Consider the following 7,966-nt stretch of genomic DNA (forward strand, 5'->3'; position numbering starts at 1 on the left):
TTCAATAAGATCATGGCTGATCAGAATCAGAATCAGAATCAGAATCAGAATCAGTATCAGAATTGTGCAGTCCATAATGACCAAGGTGCCTTTCTGAGCTAGTCCCATCTGCCTGCATTTGGCCCATATCCCTTGAAAACTTTCCTACCCAATCCAACTATTACCCCTTGTTCGAGGTTCCCCTAAGAGGTTTAGAGGGGTATGGGCCAAATGCAGGCAAATGGGACTAAATTAGATAGGCATGTTGGTTGGCATGATTGAGTTGGGCCTAAGGGCCTGTTACCGTGCTGTATTACTCTATGTGAAGGCAGGGAGATAGCGGTGGGACGGTGGAAGTCAAACACGGGGCAATCTGTTGGAACAGAGGCACCCCAAGTCATAGAATCACAGCACTGTAGAATTTGTACACCATAGAAGGATCCCTTCAGCCCTGTGGGTCTCTGGCAATCAATGTCATAGAATCTTAGAATCATTGAGTCATGAGGCAAAGAAACAGGACCTTCGATCCACCACATCCATGCTGTCAATTCCCCATCTACACTAATCCCATCAACCACCATTTGATCCATAACCCTCCTTGCCTTGGCAATTCAAGTGCTTGCCTAGATAGTTCTTAAACATTGTGAGAGGACTTGCCTCTATCAGCTTCTCAGGTTGTGTCCCAGAATTCAATGCCCTCTGGGTGAAATTGTTCTTTCTCAGTTCCCCTCTAAACCACTCACCTCTTACACTAAACCTATGCCCTTACACTCTCTCTTCTCCCCCCTCCCATCGGGCAGAAGATGCAAAAGCCCGAAAGCGTGTACCACCAGGCTCAAGGACAGCTTCTATCTGGCTGGCATAAGACAATTGAACAGTCCCCTTGTACAACAAGATGGACTCTTGACCTCACAATCTACCTTGTTGTGGCCTTGCACCTCATTGTTTACCTGCACTGCACTTTCTCTGTAACCATAACACTTTATTCTGCATTCTATTATTGCTTGTCCCTTGTACTGCCTCGAGGTACTGATGTGATGAAATGATCTGTATGGATAGTTTTTCATGCACCTCTGTACATGTGACAATAATAAACCAATTTACCAGTTTTTTTTACCTATTTACCTCTGTTATGGGGAAAAGTTTCCTATTACCTACCTTGTCTAATGATATACATAATTTTTAAAAACTTAATCAGGTCCTCCTCAGGCTCCTCTGCTCCAAGGAAAACAAGCCCAACCTATCCAGTGTCTGCTGATATGTCCGTCACAGGCAACTTCCTGGTGAATCTCCTCTATATCCTCTACTTAAATCTATTTAGTTCCATCCTTTTTCTCTTTCCCCGAAGCCCTGTATGTTACTTTCTCTCAAGGGCTCGTTGAAAGCCCTGATTGAGTCTCCTTCCACCACCTTTACATGCAGCAAGGGACGGCGTTATTGTTGCAGGCCCACAGCCTTTCATTAGATCTAGAATGAGTTACAGAGTTGAGACACAAGGGATTCTGCAGATGCTGGAATCTGAAGCAACACACACAAAGTGCTGGAGGAACTCAGTTGGCCCGGCAGCATCCATGGAGGGAAATAAACGTTTCGGGCCGAGACCCTTCATCAGGACTGGAAAGGAAGAGGGCAGAAGCTGGAATAAGGAGGTGAGGGGATGGGGAGGAGCGCACGCAGGCAGGGGCTGGGCGAGTTCAGGGGATAGGTGAGTCCAGGTGAGAGGGGGAAGGTAGGTGGGTGGGGGAGGGGGGTAGAAGAGGCAAAGGGCTGAAGGAGAAGGAATCCAGTAGGAGACGGCAGTGGACCATGGAATAAAGGATGGGGGAGGGGAGGAGAGGAGATGAGCAGGTCATCAAGGTGGGGGAAGGGAGCCACAGAAATAAGGGAAGACAAAGGAGTGGGGGGGTGGGGGGGGGAAGAAAAAGAAGGGGAGGGGTTACCGGAAGTTGGAGAAATCGATGTTGAGGCCATCAGGTTGGAGACTCCCAAGGCGGAATATGAGGTGTTGTTCCTCCAACCTGCATCTGGCCTCAACGTGGCAGTAGAGGAGGCCATGGATAGACATGTCAGTGCGGGAGTGGGATGGGGAATTGAAGTGGGTGGCCACCGGGAGGTCCTGGCCATTGCGGCGGATGGAGCGAATGTGCTCTACAAAGTGGTCACCCAATCTGCGTCACCCAATCCCCCAATCCCTGAGTTACATAGTTAATGGGCTTTAAGCAAATACCACAGGGGAAGGGGGGTGTAGAGGAGAGAACAAAAGGGCCAGGTCAGCGAAAAAGTGGAAGGGAGGAAAGTTTAGGTGATAAAAGGGATGATGGTGCAAAGCAAGAATAGATGGTATTGGAACAAATGAAATACAAAATATGAGCCCAGAGTTACAGCCTGATTGCTTATAGAATTTAATATTATTGAACTGTAAGTGGAAGTAGCAGAAACACCAGAGTACAGGAAGGCCATTTTGGCTTTGAGTCCATTCAGTGCACACTCCAGACACTTATCTTTGCTCCATGTGCCTTAAAAAAATCTAATAATCTCAGATTTAACATTAACAATTGACTTGGCAGCAATTGCCATTTGTGGAAAAGAGTTCTAAATTTCAACCACCTTTTGCAAGAACCTCACTTCTGAAAAGCCTGCTTGTAATTTTTGTTCTCAAAGCTCACCAACCAGTGGAAATAGCTTCATTCCTTCCATCCTAAATTGCACCGAATATTTAACATATTAACACTTACAAAAGTTAATTCTTATTCATTTTTATAATATGAAACTATCTAATGGATTTACATTGAGGTGCAATTACATAGTAATTATTTAGCTAGGCAGAGGTACAAATGTTTCATTTGGTAATTTCATTTCAATAGATGTTGGCAATGCAAACCCCAGCTTAAGTGTAAGATTTCTTTTGGCCAGCACTTCTGTGCTTGGTGTCTTTTTAACTTCTCAGTGGAAAATACAGCAAATTGTTCAACATCTGTTGATCATTTGGCATTCGTCTTGAAATGGTTACTTATAGATTCCCACTGAATCACTGAATATCGGCATCACTCCACCACCAAACCTTGCAGTGAAAGATTAGCTGCCAATTCAAAGCAGAAATCTGAACAGAATTGACCAGTGTCAAAATTCAAGTATATGGAAAAATAATCCAAACGGTCCACTGGTGGGGAAAGTAATTAGTGGAACATTTGCCCAGAGGTATCCATCCTCTATTGTGTGCTCACTGTGCAATGTTGTTGTGCTGGTGCATTGAGCTCCTCTCTTGACATTTGGTCGATGATATCTGCTAACTTAGCAAACATTCCTTATGACATCACATGTTAAGTCCACGAAACAGAGAATTAATTTCCACCAAAATGGTATTTATTTGGATGTGTTTTTTCCCTGATTCTGACAAAAAAAATCTTTTTTTTTGGATGGGAAAGGTTGAGACAGATTTGGGTCAAAAGTGGGTAAATGGTACTAGCTTAGATGGGCACCTTGGTCAGCATGGACGAGTTGGGCCAAAAGGCCTGTTTCTGTGCTGTATGACTCTATGCCTCTTTGTATTCCAGCAGACAGTTCATGGTGATCAGGGGATCATCAAGAGTCAAAGTACAGCCTCCTGCTGAATCCAATGCTCTCCAGCAATGGTTGTTGATAAAGGATGCACTTGACATTGTACTTTGGGGTTAAACCAGGACATAAGCATTGGCCATCACTTACATTCTCCTCCACACATTCAATGACATGAATAGACTTGCAGGAGATGTACACAAGGTAGTTGATAATCTGCACAGGTTCAGTGCTGTGGAAAATGGTAAGATTCTTCCCTTATCAGCCGGTGTATTCTGGATCTTAACAATCTTTGTTGTAAACAAAAATTCTCTCAATTTCCTCCCCAAGTTCCTTTGGAAGTTATTTAAAATCCATGAGAGTAGGTCACTGAGCCACTTGCTAAACAAAACAGTTCTTGCTTGCCCTATCAAACCCTTCATTAATTCTGAACATTTATGTTAATCTCCCTTTAACTTTCTCTGCTCACTTGTGAATAATCTCAGGGTCTTCAGTCTCTGTACATAAATAAAGTCACACATTCCAGGGTCATCCTGTCAAGCCTGCAAGGTCCTGACATCCTTAAAGTGCAGCACACAGAATTGGAACTTCAGTGGAGGCTCATCCAATGGTTTGTGAAGCAAAAGTTTCTTGTTTTTGCATGCAGTGCTCCTACTTATGAAGCCAAGCTACCAATACATTTCATCAATTGCCTTACTAATTTGTCCAATCACCTTCAAAGGTGAGTGAATATCTGCTCTTGGATATCTTCAAAATGCCAGGCAGTCTCCAAAGTCCACCTTTCAAAGGCAGTCAACAAAATAATATTTGGAAACTAGGAATAATAAGATAAGACAAAATATCTTTATTAGTCATATGTACATCGAAACACACAGTGAAATACATCTTTTGCGTAGAGTGTTCTGGGGGCAGCCCGCAAGTGTCGCCACACTTCCGGCGCCAACATAGCATGCCCACAACTTCCTAACCCGTACGTCTTTGGAATGTGGGAGGAAACCGGAGCACCCGAAGGAAACCCACGCAGACACGGGGAGAACGTACAAACTCCTTACAGACAGCGGCCGGAATTGAAACTGGGTCGCTGGCACGGTAAAGCATTCCACTAAACCAAATACTCAGTGACTTCCTGAGAAATCCAACATTTAATTCTCACTCATTGGCTTAACTGCAGCTCACATGTGACATCAACGTGCGCAAACTTCCCAATCAACTTCGCGCATGGAAATCAAAAGTCATGGGGAAGAACTGTATATCCTGTGTGTCCATCAACCATTAGATTGCATCAGGTGTACCTCAGCTTGTTTATTACCCTTCACAGAACAGCAAGGGAGAAATCATCATCCTGTAGTGCTGATTGTAGGAAGCCAATGCAGTTAAAAGCTGGTACTGAAAATTTTGAAAGCCTTGATTGGTATTTGAGGCAGCATATAAACTGCACAGGGTGATGAAAAATATTCTGGATGATTTGTCCAGTATTTCTGAGTATTGACTGCAGTAAATTCTATTTATTGAATTTCTGTTTCCTGGGCTAAAATGCTAAGGGTGATTGGCTGAGCAATCACTCGGTAGAAAGTAGTACTGCTGTCTAAATGAGTTGGCAACTTCAGGATTAGCAACACACTCTCAGTTTCATCTATAACACTGACGGCAATAATTTTTGCACTGTAGCTCACAGACACTCATCATGTTTTCGGATCAAGCTGCAGAACTGTGAGTCCATGTTAAAACAGCCAGTACGTCACTGGCACATCCCTCCCCACGTTTGGAAGTATTACCAGGAGGCGCTGCCTCAAGAAGGAGGCAACATCTATCATCAAAGATCCCCACTGTCCGGGCCATACCATCTTCAAGCAGATATCATGGGGCAGGAGGTACAGAAGCCTGAAGTCCCACACCACCAGGTTCAAGAACAGCTACTTCCCTTCAACCATGCAGTTCTTGAACCAACCTGCACAATCCTAATCACTACCTCAGTATAGCAACACTATGACCACTTTGCACTACAATGGACTTCATTTTGTTTTGTTCTAATTGTGTTCTTTCTTGTATAATGTTGTCAATTTATGTTTTTCTTATAAATGTTATGTATCTAATGCAATATGCCTGTGATGTTGCTGCAAGTAAGTTTTTCAGTGCACTTGGCCATACATGTACTTGTGTATCTGACGATAAACTCGACTTTGACATTGGCAAATTGGCTCTCCAACCCCTCCCCTTCCCACTAATGTCTAAATGGAATCGGTATTGCAATGGTTCAATAACTTTTTTTAAATTGGAATTGTGAATAAACAATAAATTGTTCCTCACCTGACATTTACCACAGTGTTCGGTCCTGTCATTGAAGATCCACAATGGAAAGCATTCCTTCTCCATGACTAGTGTTCTTCACTTCAATAAGTACAAATGGGTTTGAGACTTCTGCTTTGCAAATGTTTACAATATGACTTTGCCAAGAGAGAATTCATTGCAGAACAAAGATTATCTTTATAAGAAAAACTGGAAAAAGGACTGAAGGACCTTCAATGTAGAAGAACACCATTTTGTATAATGTGGCTGGTCCTTCAAAAGCTGTCCAGTTTAATTGCTTATACCAGCTTTTTCTCTATAATCCACATAGCTCTACAAAGTAGTCCTCTTCAAGTAGGTATCCAATTATCTTTTGAAAGTTCCTAGTGCTATCTTCTGCTATTCTGCTGCTATCTTCACTTCTACAACTGACACTTTACAAATCTTGACAACTTTCTAGTGAACAAAAATTCTCCAAACTTCCTATCCAGTTTCTTTAACCAATAGGCATTGGCTACTGATCCACTGACGAGAGGAAACTGTACTCCCTGTCCGCTCAATGAACACCCCTCTTAATTCTTCACTTCTCTTTAAATCCTTTAACCTTGTCTGTCCAAAGGTGAAGCATCTCAGCCTCTCTTGTCTCTGCCTGTAAGTGATGTCACTCATCTTGGCATCATCCTAGCAAACTTGTACCCTTTCTGAGACTTTGACACCTAGAATAGTTTGTGTAGCACCAGTCGAGGCCAAACCAGGAGCTACTCATTGATGTAAGCAGTGCACCTATTTATAAAACGAAGCTCCCAACACACTTTTACAATTGCCTCATTCATTTGTTCAGCCACCTTCAAAAGTGAGTGAATGTTTGCCTCCAGGTCTGTCTGCTCTTTCACCTCTTCAGGCTAGCAGAACTTAGATTAAGCTGTCTCTCTGTGTTATTTGTCCCAGAAACATCAGTTTACACTTATCTGCATTAAACCGTATATGCCGTGCATCTGGCCATTTCACTAGCTTGGTTCTTTCCTCCTGAGAATGACAACACACTGATTCTGACATTGCCAATTATGTATCCTTATCAAATTTCAAAATATTGCTCCCTCCAATAAAACCCTAGTTATTTACAAACAATATGGAAAGCAATAGTTTAAGTTTGATCCCAGCAACCTTGTCTTCAGATTTCCATCACATTTCTGAACGGTCCATGAACCCATGAACACTACATCATTTTTTTTTGCACTAGTTATTTATTTTTATAATTTATAATAATTTTATATCTTTTCAGATATAAAATTTTCATGTCATATAAATCAGTGATAATAAATCTGATTCTGATTCAAATAGAAAAACATCTTTTCACCAGCATTCATTGTCTTCTGTTCAAAAGCCAGTCATGTAGCCAAATTATCCCCATCTCTTTGGTTCCATTTTCCAAATGTCTGTTCTATAACCCTTTGTTAAATGCCATTTGAAAGTTGGAATATCAATCCCCTCTCTGTGATCCAAATGCATATTCCCCACCATTCCAACAGATTGTATGACAGACTCACCAGCAAAAGACTATGGGCACTTTTGGGACCTGTGTTGGGATGTGCATGTGCATAAAGCCTGAAATTGTCAATGACTTGGGTAAACATTGACACTTTTATGCAGCCAGTTCTGCAGCAATGGGTGAGAACATTCTCCTGTACACATTTTGTGAATTCTTCGCCCTCCTTCCCCTTCACATGTTAAATATCTCTAACTTTGCTCATTTCTGATGAAATATCACCAACCCGAAGTATTAGTTGTTCCTTTCTTCACATAGGCTTGCTGATCTGTTGTGAATTTACAGCAGTTAGCTTAAACTTCCAGATTCCATAGTATTTTGTTTTTCTATTTACTTGCCTGTTTCTTCAGTGTGCTTATAGAGCAGAATCAGAACTAGGGCCATGGAGTCATAGAACATTACAGCACAGTACAGGCCCTTCGGCCCACAATGTTGTGCCGACATTTTATCCTGCTCTAAGATCTATCTAACCCTTCCCTCCCACATAGCCCTCCATTCCTCTATCATTCATGTGTCTATCTAGGAGCCTCTTAAATGTCCCTAATGTATCTGCCCCCACAACTTCTGCAGGCAGTGCGTTCTATGTACCCACCACTCTCT

This window comes from Pristis pectinata, chromosome 22 (genome assembly GCF_009764475.1).
Source record: "Pristis pectinata isolate sPriPec2 chromosome 22, sPriPec2.1.pri, whole genome shotgun sequence".
Lineage (NCBI taxonomy): Eukaryota > Metazoa > Chordata > Chondrichthyes > Rhinopristiformes > Pristidae > Pristis > Pristis pectinata.